At 37.3% G+C, this 17237-nt stretch overlaps 1 long non-coding RNA gene across 1 annotated transcript; it reads right to left on the bottom strand.

The window, feature by feature from the left end:
- Window positions 1–355: 355 nt before the first annotated feature.
- On the bottom strand, window positions 356–17008 carry LOC121662330. The gene is made up of 3 exons (XR_006015253.1): window positions 16784–17008; window positions 1392–1540; window positions 356–598 (listed from the first exon to the last, which is right to left on the bottom strand). It is a non-coding gene; the product is annotated as an uncharacterized LOC121662330 (long non-coding RNA).
- Between the last annotated feature and the right edge of the window lie 229 nt (window positions 17009–17237).

The following is a 17237-nucleotide window of genomic DNA, read 5'->3' as shown; positions in this document are numbered from 1 at the left end:
GTTTCCTATTCTTGAGCTGTACAGACATTCTTCAAAACATGTGTACTGGCAGGACTCACACAGAAAAGCAATATATTCATCTGCATTTGACAGAGTCTGACATAAAAATACAACAAGATGAAAAAGTTCTAAACCTGCAAAATTTTATACCTATTTATAAAGTAAAGCATAAAAAGAAAATGTTTTAAAATGTCTAGTTCCTAATTTTCTTTAAAAAACTTTACCATCTTTTACTCTTAGATTTTAGTAACAGCTTTCAAAGCACACACATTTATCTTTCAAGCACTCTGGTCAGGGCAAAGTACAGACACACAGACACAGGATAGGAATTAAATTTTATTTCATGCTTCTAAGAAATAAAAATTCAAAATTTTATAAGTCTTTACCCATGAGAGAAAAGACACTGAAATAAACCTCCTCTAAAAGCTGTGTAAAGTTCCAAATTCTCATTTTTGATATTGCATCTTTCCGTGGGGAAAAAAAAGGGAAAATGGCTTATTACTTGAGATTCCACTGGTTGTAGTTAGAATCCTTGCAGTTTTCCAAGGAAAATCAGCAACACAGCAGTTTTGACTTGACATTTTTACCCTTGGTGTTACTGAAATATAACAAAATTTTAAATTACAGTAGGATATAACACAAATGTCTTTTACAAGAAAAAAAAAAGATCATAGCCTAGAAAAATATATGTTAAATATAAATAAAATATAAAATAAATATAAATATAAATAAAATATAAAATTTATGTTAAAATTATTTGACCATGAGATAGGAAAACACCAGTATGTAGTCCAGATGAAAAGAAAACCCATTTTAGCAAATTATATGTGTAAACAGTACCACACTTAGACAGCTCTTGATTCAGAAGAAGTATTCATCTGTTATCAATGCTGAAAAAACACCAGTGTCTAAGTATCAAATTGTGGGGCCCCAAATCCTTCTTCTCTCATTTCAGACTGGAAAATAGCTTGTGGGGCTGTTCTGGAAGCATGCTTGCAGCTGTGAGTGTACTCAGGTTCTGGAGTGTGACAGGAGGAAAATTTCTGTTTTCTCTAAAAGTATCAGCATATTTCCTTTGTAAAAGATTAGAGATAAATCTCAGAGCACTAAAAATCTCATCTATGTCAAACAAAGCCCTTCCTACATAACCAATTAAAGGTTAAAGGGTATAATAAGTGAAGCTTCAGGGTAATATGTATCTGAAAAGTCACTCCTGGGCAGACCTCATACTTTTTAAATTGCTTGGTCACTCTGGTCTTCTAACATCATAAATATGTAAGACAGAAAATAATAGTGAGAGACTGTGAAAATCACACAAATCACTATAAGGGGTCCTTAATTCTGTAAAGACTTGTGTAGACATTTGTTCTCTAAAAATCTCACAAACCCACCTCCTATTTTAAGCCTTCTCCACATTTCCTTCCAACTTATATTTCCATTTCCTTGCTTTGTCCTTTTGGAATGAAGAAAATCATTTGGAATGAATTTGGGCTATGAATAGTACTTATACTAGTACAAGAACTTGTTTCATGACTTTTATCTGAAAGGCAAAAAAAAAGAGTAACTAGCATATGAGAGTGCAAACACAAAAGAGACATACATCTTCTATTTCCACATTTTATATAAATCTAAAAGCAGATTTTGACATGAGAAGACATTTTAATTTTCACTGGAAGATATCTTTGCAAAGAAGAATATGTGAATTATAAACTGTTGAGCCTTGTGTCTCTTCATTCAACAATTTTACCCTAAGATAATTAAATCGAGGAAAAAAGCAGCCATGGACTAGATAATTTCTTTGAGTAAAAGACACAAAAATTTTGTAACATATGAATCATGAGCTTTTATGAATGCCATTAATAAAACAGAAAAGAAACTCACATGGCTGAAAAATATTAAGGTCATGTTAATAGGTCTTCAAGTTAAAGGAAGGGTACTTTACAAGAAACTTGGGGGGAACTCATCACTGATACATCTTGCAGAATTTGTTAAATCTGTTTTTCAAAATGATTCACTTATGCCTGCTTACTTTCAATGTCGTGACACTGTTTATTTACACATAAATTAACTTATCTTGTACAATGCAAAAATAGCCAATGCAAACATAAGGAGGCATATGAATGCTTACACCCCTCTCACCCCTCGGAATCCTCTCCTCTCCTGATTTATCAAGTGAATTCTTGATGACTTCTTATAACATGTGTCTAGGAATTTCCACAAAATATATTGGTATGGTGCTCCAATTTTACAGTTCCCAAGAAAATATTCCATTTCTAATGTTCAGATCAAGCTGCAGACATCCTCTGTCCTCTAGGTCTGCTGCTGCAATCAGTCAGAGTCCCAGCAAGATACACATGGCTGTTTCATGTTTTGGAGATGCAATAACTCAGACTTTTGAAAACAGCTTTAAATAATGAGGCTATGGAGGTATCCAGAGTTACAATAGGAAAATCTTAATCATTTTCTCTGTAAAAGGGTGGATTTCGGACCACAAATCAATGGCAGTTGCACAGTGGCACTTCAGAAGAAGTCTAGATTATTATCATTACTCTACATTTCTCATACTGAAAGAAGAAAGCCTTTCTTATAGGTAGACACAAAATAGAAAATCCATATTTCAAGAAACTCTCAGGCCAAATGGAGAGATGTAAACCAATCTATTTTTCCTTACAGATTAAACAATGTGTTAAAGAACCAGAATGGAAAGGTTGGTCCCATGCAAAGGTTTCCACGGAGGGATAGGTGAATAATCCTGTTATAACTTGGATTTTATAACAGGGACTTGCCAAAGAAACCAAAGAGTGAAAAACTTCAGTGAAAGGCGATTCTTACTGAAAAACAGGGAAGATGGAGTTTTTTGTTGGAAAAAAATTTTTTAAAAAGGCTTTAAACTAGTGAGAAGACTAGATGTAGAAATAGCTTTGGGGGGTTGTGGAGATAATAGGTAATTTTCTTCAAACTGAGCACATAATCTCATATTTGTAGGGTCACTCATTCGCTGATTTTTTGTGTCAAATCTTAGTAAAATGTCTTAGTTAAGCAACATTTTAAGGAAAAGGATTTTTCCCAAGAGCATTAGCAGAAGACTAGTCTATGTCATTACCTGTGTCCATGGTAAGATATGGAAATTTTTCAAAAAGCCAAAGGAGGAAGGAGATTTAATCGAATTGTGTCTCAGTTCAGATTGGAAGAAAATTGAAAGAAGTTGAAAAGGGAAAAAAGAAATACTCCATAAGAATCTCTGCAAGCAAGACAGATTTATGGGCATGAAAATTGTCTGTTCATGACAAACTTGAAAATTTATGTACAGGAAATATAACTTCATTGACAAAATGATGTGATATACAGAGGACATGGAATAACAATGCATGCTTAGCAAATTTCCAACATTTTTTCGCTGTATTTCTATACAGAATGCTGGACCCTTCAGTATTACTTCTCTAGTTTCATCACCACACTTTGTAATGCAAATCAGTGTGCTACAAATCAATAAAAGAAAGTTTAACACAGAAAATCTAATCACTGTGATGGTAATGGGGAAGGTCTTAGGCTTTAGGAATGATATTCAGAACTATAAAATATCTTTTCCCTCTATTGTGTATCACATTTTATAAACATGAAACTGAACCTGTAACTTAAAATACCTTGCACACATTTTTTTCTTCTACTTTTCAGATATTTTGGATGCTTGAAGAAAGAGGAGTAGTTAAGATGGAACACGATGTTTAGATGTCACTGTGTAGAGGAAATCAAAGATCTCTAAAATAACAGCTACTTCTGAACAGGTTTTTATTAATTCATATATTTTGTTGGATTGCTTTTGGAGAAAGAAGTGATATATCAATTAGAAGGTATCATGTTAACAGCACAAAGAACAGTTGCTCCAGGATGCCACCCACCTATCACTCTCAAGCACAATGAGAATGCCAGTCATGTTGAAGTTTTGTCATGATAGCCTACTGAAGTAACCCACAATGTTCAATTCTTGATGTAAGTCATGATCACCTGCTTCTTCATCAAAACCAAATATCCAACAACAGGCTCACAAAGATCTCATTTTACCATGCATCCTGGCAAACAAAACCAAGAGCAAAGGCAGCTTTCTGAATGTTTAGCCTATGATTTCCCTGCTTGATCCTGTATTTTATCCTTCAAACAACAGTTGGAGTAAATATTTCTGAAGCCACCTGTAGAAAACATAGAGAGAATACACCTATCAAGCAGCAACAATTTTTTAATTATTCTTTCATGCTTCAGTAGCTCTTCCCCCTCATTAACTTAAAAGTACAGCCAAATTCAAATGTTGCATTCTCTCCATTTAATCTTTCATCCTTTTCTTCTCTGTCTTCATTGTTATCCTAACAATGCTCACATATCTGAAATGACTGTCAGGGTCATAGAGCTGTTTGTTGAGTGTTCAAGGAGGCTGTTGCATGGCGAAAGAATTGGCAAACTAATTTAGACTGAGTAAAACTGTATTCTTCAAAGAAAGATGATAAATAATTTTAGGTCATACTCTATTCTTAAATTGGATATACATGAATGAGACGTCATGATAGCAATATATTTCAAAGCACTCATGAGAACAAAAGAACTCCAATACCACCTAGTGTCAGCTGGGTACACTGTCCTTCACCGAACAAAATGGTGGAGGAAAAGGTAACCATGGTGTGGAGCCCTGAAAAGACATCCTGGGGGTGAAAGAGAGGTTTCTGCAGAAAGGAGTAATATACAAGAAATTAATCAAAAATAGCTTCCTAGACTGAAGCTGGTTAAGAGAAATGACTACTGTGAAATATAGCCTACAGAGCTAGCTTCTGGGGCCTTGCTAATAAAATGCAACTTTTTCTTAACCTTGTGACAGTGAGATAATGCTGAAGGACAAAATCTTCTTGAAGGCTAGAAGTGAGATAGAATTAACTCACTGTTTTGGCATCCAAAATCCCTGGACTGAATTTTTCAGTTCCAGTGCAGCCTAGCTGTGCAACTAGCAAATGAATTCTTCTAATGCATCAATCCAGTTCATGATAATCAAATGGAAATACTTGAAAAGAAATAGCTTAAAATTTTTATTTCTCCTTCCTTCTTTTCTGCTTCTGAAGTCTTGGTGGGAAAATGGATTTGTCCATGTTCTTTGAGAATTACATAACATGCTATATAGGCAGTGAGGGGTTTAGGAGCTTCTGGAATAAAAACAAAATACCTAGTACTTTCTGAATATAATTTTTTGATATCAGTTATAATAATTTATCATTTCATGAAGAGGTATGCCAAGTTCTTGCTAACCAAAAACTTCATATCCAAATCCATTTTCTAATTATATGTCTTATATTATTCTCTACTTACTGTTCCCTCTTTTAAATAAACACATTGTACATTTTACTATCGCACACCTAATTTAATATTTTAAACATTCCAGTCCTGTAGAAAGAAACACATGCAGGGACAAAATGTGTCACAAAACTTTCCTCACAGCCTGACTCATCTCCAGCACAAGATTATCTGTGATGACTGGTGCTGTTTTGTCAGTCAGACGTCACTTTGTCAGAGTCTCTATCCTGGCTTCCTTCACCTTTCTCTTTTTTTTTTGTCTAATTCAGGACATTCTTATCCTTTAAACTGGAATCATGTCCTTGCTAACAATATCCATAACTCAACCCCTGTGTTTAAAACTTTCTTCATAGCACTGAATTTTCCATGTTCTCTTTACTAAAAAATGACAGTTGATAACTTTATTTTAACCCACATTTTCCTATCATAAAAGTAGCAGACAACATGAAAATCAAACAAACTTGGAGGAGGTTTCTGTACAGGACTGCAAGTCTCCCATCCAACATATTTTCCTTTCTCCCAATATCTGCGAAGGCTAATCCCCTCTGTCCTCTGTTACTCAATTCCCAAAACATAAATTACCACCTTGTAGGACTGGCTTGGATTGTCAGGGAAGGGAAGGGGAAGGGAAGGGGAAGGGAAGGGATGTTTTCCATATTGATTTTGCACAGTATAAGAGGAAAACAATTCAATATCATGGCAGAAACGTTAGAAATTTGGAAAACTTCCCTGTTCTCAGGGATGCACAACCTCCAAGATAGATTGCCTGGGGACATCACAGACTTTCCTGTCCTGGATATTTTTAAAAGCAGTACTAAGAAAGAACCCTAGGGAAAAATGTGGCAAGGGCACAATTATTCTTTCCTTTGAGCATGTCTCAAGTTTATAAGAGTGATGAAAGAATAATTATCAATCTGATAATACCTCAACAACCTGGCAGCCACACAGGGAAGATTAACATCTAGATGATTCAAGCTCCATTAGAAACTAATCAAAATCAAGCCAGTTGAAAGTTATTTTAAGGTAAATTATCAAGGTTAATGACCTGCATAAAATATTCATATTTTAATGCATTAACAGTTCTTTGGATGATTTTAAGCAATCCATTGTGGCTCTTATTGTATTCCAGACCAATAAATTTGTAACAGTAATAGCCATTACTGTAACAGAGTAACACTCATTTTCTGCTCTTGTATTACTGGATTCTTTTCAGTTGACAATTTTATTGAAACAGCTAATTTAAGGTAAGGAAAAATATGACAGACAGCACAGTTTTCTCTTTAAATCAACAAATGAAATCTCTTCTTGACAATAAGAGGTCTTTGTATTATTTGCACCAACAAAAAAACAAAATTAAGATAACAAAAAGCCACTTAACAGTCACCCACAGCAAACATGAAATTAGATCTGACAGACCACTTTCTTGCTAGTGAGTGGGAAACAGGATGAGATTTTAGCATCACATTTTTAGGGCAAATAGGGGAAAAGCAGATTCAGGTTGAGGAACTGAAAGACCTCTAAACCCAGTGCCCTTTTGTCACAACATTTTGGTCTCCATCCCTAGTGTCTCCAGATGCAGCAGAATCCCATGGGAAGGCAGGTCCCTTTGGGGCTCTGCCTTTTGCCCTCTGGGCTTACCCCTCAATTGCTGTGTTAATTCAGACCAAACCCATCAGCAGAATGGACTAACATCTGCCTGCAGCTGCTGATGTCTGGAGATGAAGATGGAGCAGGCATTCATTTCTGCCACTCTACCTGATGGCTGATGGGGGTCACCATGTGTTCAAGTGCTACTGTGAAAATTGACAACACCCTTCTGCCAGAGGCCTCACCTAGTGTCACTTCAAACTCTTTCAAGGTCAAAATGAAAATTATAACCCAGTGTATCTTTTACAGCTGTTTTGTACACTTCTTTTTCAGGTGTGTACCTATCAAAAATGGTTTGTATGTAAAGTACATTTTAGTTGTCAATATTCTTTCTCATGTAAAGAAAACCAATTATTTGCAGTAATTCCAAGATCAAAAATTGCAAAGAAGGTTTTTTTTTAATTTGAAAGATTATTTAATCTGAAGCTTGTCTGCAGAGGTTTTGCGGCCTTGAAGAGACTTCTAAGAGTTGACTTAATATTAGCAGAACATCATTTTAATGATATTCCAAGTAGAAAACATTAGAAGGGCCATTTTCTTTAATTTGATATGATGCTTTTGTAAGAGCAACAAACTGACTAAACAAGCAGTAACTTGTGCAGATGAACTCCCACTCTCCACAGATTTACCAGCTGTTGCACGATGAAAGATGAAATGCTAGATTAGGGGAGTGCATACATCAACTTCAAAGTTACCTCAAGGGTTAGAAAACACAAAACAACAACAGAAAAAAAACACAGAACAGAAAAGAAAAGTACAGAAAAAACAAGCTTTCTACACAATGGCCCACTGCCTAGAAACCAGCAGTGGCATCCTGTGAAAAGCATCCTCCTCTCCAGTAGAGGAGGTGGTGAGAAGAGGGAAAATGATGAAAATTAACCTTCGTTCATTCCTTCTTAGTACGATTACAGTTTTCATTGAGACTAACATAACACCCCAGCTGGTAGTTTCTGTGTATGGCACTACTACTGCTGCTATTATCATTATTAAATAGTCTACCCTAAAGGTAGTGAGGTAGGCATCTAACTATTAGATAATGTTTATTGGAAACTGATATGATCCATTTGCTACCAACTAGGCACCATATTTTCTAATATGAATTTATAAGCTAAAAGCTATGAGGCAAAGGGTAAAGGAATTTTAGTCTACAATTATGAATCACAATCTTGAAAGAAAAAAAGATAAAAAGGCAGAGAAAGAGTGAGATGATTTAAACATCAGTGGCAATCACTATCCACAAGAAACAAGAGCCAGCAAGGTTCAGAGGAGCAAAGCCCAGGGAAGAGAGCAGCTGGGCAACTGGTTGAAAGCACAGCCAGGAGTCCTGTGGGTGTGTAGATTAAAGACTGCGAAGTAAAAAGGTGTGCTCTGGAATTGCAGAGGGAAGTCTCATAGTGTCACAGATGCTAAGGCACTGAAAGTACTGTGAAACAGCACAACAGCAAAATGCACATTTTTACCACAAAGAAAACAAAGCAAAAACAAAATCTTCAAAGATATTACAAGGCCACTATTTTATGCTTCTGTAAGAAATTAGACAGAAACCACTTGAAATCACCACCAGAAAAGAAGCAGGAAAGGGTAAAAGTAAAGTGATATTAATTTCACAGGAGCTTTACTCAAACCAGAACACCATGAGAATATCTGTGATGTGCTCAGACACTCAAGGAAATGAGCCCTTATCCCAAGTGTCAGCATCCCAGTGTACCTCCTAGCAGCAAAGACAGAAAGCCAGACAAGAAAGACAAGAAAGTTAATTCAGATGAAGCTATCACTGACAGATAGAAATTAAACAGCTGGTTTTGGCCTGATCCGTATCACTCTAAATGTCCTCCTTTTACCTGACAGAAGCTTGCCCTTCAACTTCATTGCTGCCAAGTGGGATCACATTTAAATTCGATGTTTCTTGATGTAAGAGAAAAGGAAAGTACCTGAAGCAAGTGTTTCCAGGAAAGTCTTTTTCTTTGAATGTTTCTCATTACCAAGGAGAGATAACAAGGGGTATCTTTGTGGCAGCTAACTCTTTGTAAGTCACATCAGAGAGAGGGCTTTTATAGAGAGGGCATTTGAGTCAGTACGTTCTCCCTGTTACCACAGTGTCTTCCTTTCCGCTTCCCCTCCCTTTTCTTTCCCCTTCCACTTCCTAGCTACAAGACTGGTCATGGTTCATTAACTACTTTATTCTGGTATGAACAATTAAAGAAAATTGATACATAAATCTCAAAATAATGTAGACCTGTCTGTGTTAAATTAAGTTAAATCAATATGTACACTAAGGGCTTATTTTTTGTTGTTGTTTTTTGTTGTTTCTTGCTTTACATTTTGTTTCAGTGTTATTTGCAAAAATGCAAGAGAGGTATCTGATAGCTGGGAATAACCTCAACTCCTCACATACAAAACCAAAATCCCTGCTTACTATCACTGGCTTATAGTTTTTCTTTTTCTTCGTTAAAGTTGGTCTTCATTTTAAAGAGACGATCAACCAACGTAAAACTATTTGTAGCTGATCTATTGCCAGGTTATCTCAAAATGAAGCATGATGCTCCCTTGTTCTCCTTAAAGCCATAGACCTTGTATCCAGCCCCTGTTCAGGGGCCCAGAAGCAACCACTCACGTGTGTTGAAGATCCCATTTTCAATGGTTGTTACTGCTAATAAGTAAAAGACAAGGGAAATAACAGATGAATGATAAAGAACCCCTTTCTGTGTTCCCAGTGTGCATTAAGATACATCTTTTTCTTAATAATGCAGACATAAAACCCACAGTTAGTATGTTGCCTCTAAAATTACAGAAGACTGTACTATGCCCAACAATGAGAAATCAGTGGTGCTGTAACTATTTAAGAGTTTATATTCACAACAGCTATTTTTTCTATTAGATTTAGATGAATTTTCTTTTAATAATTCTGAAATTATGACCATAACAAACAGTCTCTTTGCTGAGGAGGAAACTTGGATTCTCTTTCATCTTTATTATCAGTGTTGTGTAAACTCAGAAAATGAGACATTACACAATACTAGAAAAGACCATCAGATCTCTTACTGATGATTTAATCACATACAAAATAGGAAAATAAATAAATCCCAGAGTCTGATTCTGTTACTTATGGCCATAGTAATTCTTACACCAAAAGATCCTGAAATAATTAGGAAGTGTTCACAAACTCTGAGTGACTAGAGGAAGTAGAGATGCTTTTCCAAAGATTAAACTGCTTAAGAGACTGGCAGGGCTAAGATGGCATTCCTGTATAATCAGACATTGACAAACTCAGTTCAGCAGATCATGTGGACTTTGCACAAGTACTAGATCTGAAATTTCCTCAGAATTAAGTATGTCTTCCTTTGGGTATGGCTACCCATCAAGTCAATCAGCATGCCTGCTTTAAAATTCTGAATAAAGACATGATAGACCAGAAGAACTAAACATAAGCAAATAAATTATCTAACCATGCAATGAAGCTGTATTAAAAATGATCTGGAATTCCAAGGGAGGAAAATGATCACAAAACACAAGAATATCAAAAGTGTATTGTCTCAGCATATATAATTCTCTCACACCAACTCAATCACCAGATTTCATAAATTTCAAATTTATTTCGAGACAATCTATCCCACATTTACATTCTTGTCGCTGCCTCCAAAGGAGCTAATACTGTTAGAGGAAAAACCAAGAAAAGACAGGTGGGGCCTAATCCAGGGTTATATTTCCTTTCCATCTGCGTAATTAGCATCCCTGTGATACTCAGCAAAACCAGAAAGACATCAAAATGAGATTATAAACAATCCTGAAACCTCCCTGGCCCAAAAGTGAGTTGAGGGTCTCTATTATCTTTCATGATCATCCCTCAGCCATAGCTGAGGTCTTTTCCAATCTAAAAAATCCTGTGATTCTGAGATCACTGATTTACACCCAGGATTGATGCAGTGCCCATTGCACTTCTTTATGCACCTTTCCCTTTGCACACAGGCAAAGTGCAACACCACAGACTACACCCACACACACCGAACATATAGTGGGCTGCTTATGGACTTTGTTTTGTCATTCTGGTCCCAGAACACACAGGCTGTGCAAGTTTAGATGAAAGGTCCAATACGCTTCCTCTTTGCATGGGCCCAGTGACAGGAGCAGGCATGCCTGGGAACGTGGAGAGCATTTTTCTCGATCCCCAACCAGTGCCTTCAGACCAGCCCAACTGAAGTAGTTAGAGTTTGCTCTGTGCAACACAATGAATTATAAAGCTGGCATCCAGTAAAGAGAAGGAAAAACTACATGCTTATTAATGGATTATTTTTTTCTTTTTCCATGATAAAAGTCCCAAATATAATGGGGTCCTCAGGTCTTATGATAAAGGTTATTACAGAGAGCAGAGGAGAATGGGTAATAGGTGTCCTTTGCTGTACATATATTCTTATAATTTTAGCAAACAGAATTTTTAAATGAATTGTGTCTTTTTGATTCAGAATTACATTTAATCCCTCATGGCTTGGTTTTGGAGTCCTTGCTCTTACTTCATAGTAATGTATGGAGCTGTTGTCTCCCAGCCCTGTCCTGAATGTTAACCTCTCACACAGCAATACGTGAATCTTCCACCTTAACTAATAAAATAAAGTTACTTAAATCAGTGAAATCAAATATTTCATGTTCTTCCATAAATGTGATAGCAGTTTATGATGTACAGGCTCAAATACAGATTATATCTCCTTTGCCAAAGTTGCCTGTATATCTCAGCAAATCAGATGGATTGTTTCAATCATTCACACTTTCATTCCATCTTGTACCAGACAGGTCAGTCAGAGAGAGGTAATGAGCTCACCTTGTTGCACATGAGATATTCACCGATAAATTAATATTCAAACTCTGGCAGAAGGAGTGTGTAGGAAGAGCACCAACTGACTTTTTTGACATTTTATACTTACTCCTTTGTAACACATAAAGGAATCAGCTTTGTTCTGCACTGAAAATGTAAAAGTCATATGTTTGAATGACCACTGAAAATGCAGTTTTGTATTAAAGAGTCATAACTAGGAATAAGTTGATCCAGAGTGAATCTCATTGCTGAGTCACGTAACAGCTGTTATTGGCTTGCAAAAAGACACACTTATTTTGTTCTATTCCCAAGAATTGAGCAGTCTTACTGATAAGTTTTTAGGCCAGATTGACTTATATAGGAGTGGGAACTAGGAGCATAAATGGTGCTTATCAGCAGGTCAATCTGTACGTTTGTCTCTTTGAATGAAGTCCTGGTCCCACTTATAGTAACAATGTTGATATTGTCGGGAAATTTTTACATCTTTCTTTGGATGAACAGTACCTAACACCTGGAGAAATCCATTTTGTGACCTCTGAATCATTCACCTCCATATGGTGGTTCTGGGTTAGTTGTGGGTCTGCTGATCCTAGAGGTTTCTTCCAAACTTAATGATTCAATGATTCTACAAAAGGGATTTTTTCCTGGTGTCATAGGTTAGCAAGCATAGTCCCAGAAGGGATGTCCTTGCTAAGGGGTGCTTACAGTTTCCTCTGTGACCTGACAGAACCTATCAGCTGGCCAGTTTGAATATGGACAATTCTTTAAGCCACTTAAAGTTGTGACCGCCTCTGTGATCCACATTTAAGAATAGACAAACTCCCCCCCCAAGCTCTCTCTCGTTTCCGGCGCTGGGACAGGTGGCTGCGGGCCCCGCGTGGGGGCCAGCGGGCCCGGCCAGGCCCTGCTTGGGCCACGGCTCCAGAATGACCCCCCCAGCAGGGCTGCGGGCAGCCAGAGCGGCTCGGACCACCCCTCCCCCTCCCCCCCCCCCCCACTGCGGCCAAGATTTCAGCAAAAGTGGCACTGCTGTCCGGCAGAGGCCAGGTGACCAACAGCGATAAGACACACAGCTGCAAGGCCGAGGTGAGATTAACCCTTTTAGTGCTGTGAAGAGCTGAAAACATGAGGGAAGAGAGAGAGGAGATGCTTAAAGGTGAAATTCTGTTGTGAAGCTATGATATATCAGAGTATCCCATTGTAATTTCATGAAGATATGGGGGGTGGAGCGTTCAACTCGTGAGCAAAAGCACCTGCGCTGAGATAGGCAGATGCTGACGCAGCTGTAATTTAATGAGAAGTTTGAACAGGGAGAGATGGACCAGATGAGGACTTTTGCTCCAAATGGGAAAGGAGAAAACCTCAGTTCCTGGAGATGCTCCCAGAGATAGTCCTAGAGATGAAGATGAGGAAGACCCTTTGCTCCCAGGGAAGGAAGAGGGCCTCTGTTCTTAGAGATGAAATGCTCCCAGAGGTGGGTGAAGAGAACTTTTGTTTCTGAACGGCTCAACCTTAAAATTGTACCCCAAAAACCTTCAAGAGTGGACCCTCAAAAGCAGTTGTGGGAAAAGCTGCAAGTCGGCAGAAGGGACTCACATGCAAGCAGAGAGACTCCTCTTCCTAAATGGACTGAACAATATTTGGAAGTGGGCAGCTGTCTTGTTGTGGTAATGTTTTCATAGCACGAGCAAGAAGAGACTTCTCTTTCTAAATGGACTGAACAAGGTTATTATGGAAGTGGTAAACAGACTGAACATCTTAAGGGTTGTCTTTTTACATTGTCCGTGGGAGAAGGGAGGAAGGGGAGGGGAGGAGGAGAGTTCTGAAGGTATGGTATATTTTTTTTTTTTTCCTTCTTTTAGGTCTGTTAATAAACTTGTTTATATTCTTTCATGTTTGGTGCCTGCTTTGCATTTCTCCTAATTCTTATCTCACAGAAGATAAACAGTAATGAGTATTTTAGACCAAACCACTACACTAAATTGGTGTTTCTGCCTGGTTACAAACCGAACCCGCTACACCTGGCAACAAGTATGAGTGGGAGAAAGGTAAAACAACAGTGAAAAATGCTGGAAAAAAGGGTTCTAATCCACTTCAGTATTTCTAAAGTATCTGAGATGACAGCCTGTACCGTCCATAGGTGCACAGGAAGTTCATAGCCACGGTTTTATATGCACAAAACCATAGCCTGTGAAACCACCTTCTTACTCACTGTGTTCATCCCCGCTGAAATTAACTGGATTTTGTACATAATGGCTTGTGATAAAGGGAAAAAAAAAAAAAGAACCCTGTGAAGTTCACCTGAAATCCTCTAGGTCCAAATTAAAAATCCAATGAAATTAATAATTCCTTTCAAAGATATGAGTGTTCTTAAACTCAACATACATACAATACAGAATCAGAAGCCTACTAGCATCATGTCAAGTCCATGGTAAGCCTTTAGGAAAAAGTAGTTCAGAGAGCATTCTGACTAGCTTGTCTTGATTTCTATATACATGGCTGAATGAGAAGTTATACATAAAAAACAGAAATAAATTATAAATAATACATGTTTTTTGCACAGTGAAAATCTGAAGAGATTTAGACTGGTAAATAAATAGTACATCCATAGTTCTTGTGTGGATACAGAAAATGTACTATGATTTTCTAAAGAATCAAAAGTAAGGGAGAAGATCTTTCAGATGAAAATACCTGGATGTACACAGAAGATATTTATAAACTTTTGTTTATTTTTAAACAGTTTTGACATATGACATTTGGGTTTTTCTTCCTTTTCTCTTTCAAACATTTAATAACTTCACTGTTTGTTTCATTGGCCTATACATTATTTTAGAGAGTGAGATATTCTGATGGTGATACTTGGAATTTTGCTTCATGAAAAAGGTCAGCTCCAAGATGCTCATTTGTTAAAGGAATCAAAATGCCAGTGATAAAATTTTGCAAGATGTGATGTATCCATGTGCCAAAGGTCATCCCTCCAGAGAGTACAAATTGGTCCAGCTCTACTGAAATAGATAAATTTATATCAATGTTTATCATTTGCCTTACAGAAACTTAGTTGTCATGTCAGGTGGTAAAAAATAAAGTGGAAAGACAGTAGCTTTACTGGTAACAGAATACTAGAAGGGACTTATATACAAGAAGACATCATAATCTTACCACAGTCTGTAGACATTTGCCCTAGACACCAGCCAGGAGCAATAGATCCCCCCACAGCTGGAGTTCTAACAGCACTTCTCTCACATTTTATAAGAAGTACATTTTTCCTCACATAAAACACCTACCTTTCAGATTTGTATTCAGTGGTGGAAAAAAGTCATTTGCTCCTATTGCAAGGTTGTATTGTTTAGGTTTTTTTCCTTGTGATCACACTTCAATATTTGTGGTTCAAAGAAAAACTGAAAATTAACTGTCAACATCTGGAAATAAACTGTGGTATGGATCGATGCCTGTCTTCCATTTGCATGACAAGATATTCCTTCACTTGGCTCAGAATGAAGAAAGTTAAGCCCCTGATCTTCAAAGAGAAGCCTCACCAACCTGCTCCAAACCTTTCAGATGATGATCTACCAGCTGTGACTATCCAAGGGCAGATGAAACAAATTTTCTGCAGTACACCAGAACTGGACAAACTAAGAAGTCTTATGGAATACTGCTAAATGAATACTGGCGGGGAGTGGGGGAGGAGAATCTGTACTGGTTTATTTTCAATGGATCTAACTCAGCTGGGGATATATGAATACAGTTAGTGGCTTCTTATATGAGAGAACAGTCACATCAAGAAAGCAAAGACAATATTTCAACCAAGAAACAGTGATTTCAGACAGAAACTGCAAGTACTCAAGATGAGAAATTGTATCAGATCCCTTGTGGGATAAGAGATTTCTTCTTAACCCTGCAGAATTGCACTGAGTCAACAAGTCTTACACTGTCAGGAAGCCTACTCTTCAAGCATCTTCTTCACTGGGCATTCTCCCTCCAGAGAGCTGCTCTAAGATTGTTGAATTTTTCTAAAAATGGATATTCAAGAAAGGTGCTTTTCTGGGGCATATTCTGTACTCCTACAAATGATCAGAACCATTCTAATGAATGCCTTTTGCCGCTGAGAAGAAAAAAAAAAAAAAGGAGAAATTAAAATAAATAAATAAAGAACCATTTTCTCATCAGTCACATTATTCTCCATAAAGCTAAGAATTCCAAAGTTCCATACACTTGAAAAGTTTTATTCATAAGTAATAAAATCAGGTTTAAAAAGTGTAGAGCACCTAGGATACTCCTTTAACTATTTACACAAATTATTTACCACTGCATTCATTAAACATAGACAGTAAAATCAGACCAATTAGTTTCACAGTGTTCTGCAACCTTACAATTTTAATAGGAATGAAACCAATCAGGTGAATAGAAATGCAGTACAGTTAAATAGAAATTATCCTTAAAAAGAGAGAAGCAGATCTCCCCACTTCTAACTAACCTCAAAGCATGCTGTGCCGGAAGTACAACCCCGTCACATTCTATATTTTTCCAAGACCAGGTATTAAGATTAACCCTTTCATGCTTCCATTATAGCAGGAAGTATTTAACAAAACAGTCTCAGCAGACAAGACAGCAGGTGGAATCTGTATAACTCTAGAATCATTTGCATGTTTCTTTCCATGTCTACTGCCTAAAATCATCACACTCTGCTATGGATTTCTACTAATATGGAACAATGTTTGTGTTAAACCCTTAATAGCATTTATTTTACAAAAAGCATATGCCTTTCTGCCTCTGGAAAACATGAAACACCAGTTTCTGCCCTCTCTTTCATCATTTTTCAGTCAGTAACCACTTCAGTGTCTTCAGCAGTATTTCATCCTTGCAAAATGGACTGAAGGCAGAGTGACATTTCTAGAATACAAAATGGAGAGTTTTAAATTTATTTCCCCCTGACATTAAGTGTACATTTTGAACAGTGAGTCCTGATAATTATTCCTTTTTATCCTTATATCAACTTACCTTTTATCCACATATTCAACTTATGTAAATATATCCCTTTCCCTTCAATGTAGGTGGCTGTGAGGAAAAAAAATTTTTAAAAGCATGCAGCAGCATTCTGTGCTGCTTAGGAAATGACCAGTGCTTTGCTAACAAAGGGCTGCAGTCAGCCTATTCTGCTGGCTGGGATGGTTTGCCAGGATGAGCTGTGACTTGGGCCGGGTCTATCTGGTATGGCAGACAAAGGCATGCAGTATTCCAAAGCTGTGCTTCTGTGGAGCACTGCAACACTGTGCTGATGGAAATGCTGGTCCAGGCCCTCTGAAGCACAGTGCAGTGTCAGGTCAGGGCTGTACCTTATCTTCCAAGCCCTGCCTTTTTCCAAGGTTAATCAGCTTCTTAGTAGCACTTTTTTCTTTTAAGCTGACTGCAGGTGCATCTATGATCCATGCACTTGTATGGCATGAGGACACTC

The sequence above is a fragment of the Corvus kubaryi genome, unplaced genomic scaffold (genome assembly GCF_017639235.1).
Source record: "Corvus kubaryi isolate FWS band 111438036 unplaced genomic scaffold, C.kubaryi_AGA036_p1.0 37249, whole genome shotgun sequence".
NCBI lineage: Eukaryota > Metazoa > Chordata > Aves > Passeriformes > Corvidae > Corvus > Corvus kubaryi.
The sequence above is the reverse complement of the archived record's forward strand: the minus strand, read 5'-3'. Positions and strand labels throughout refer to the sequence as shown.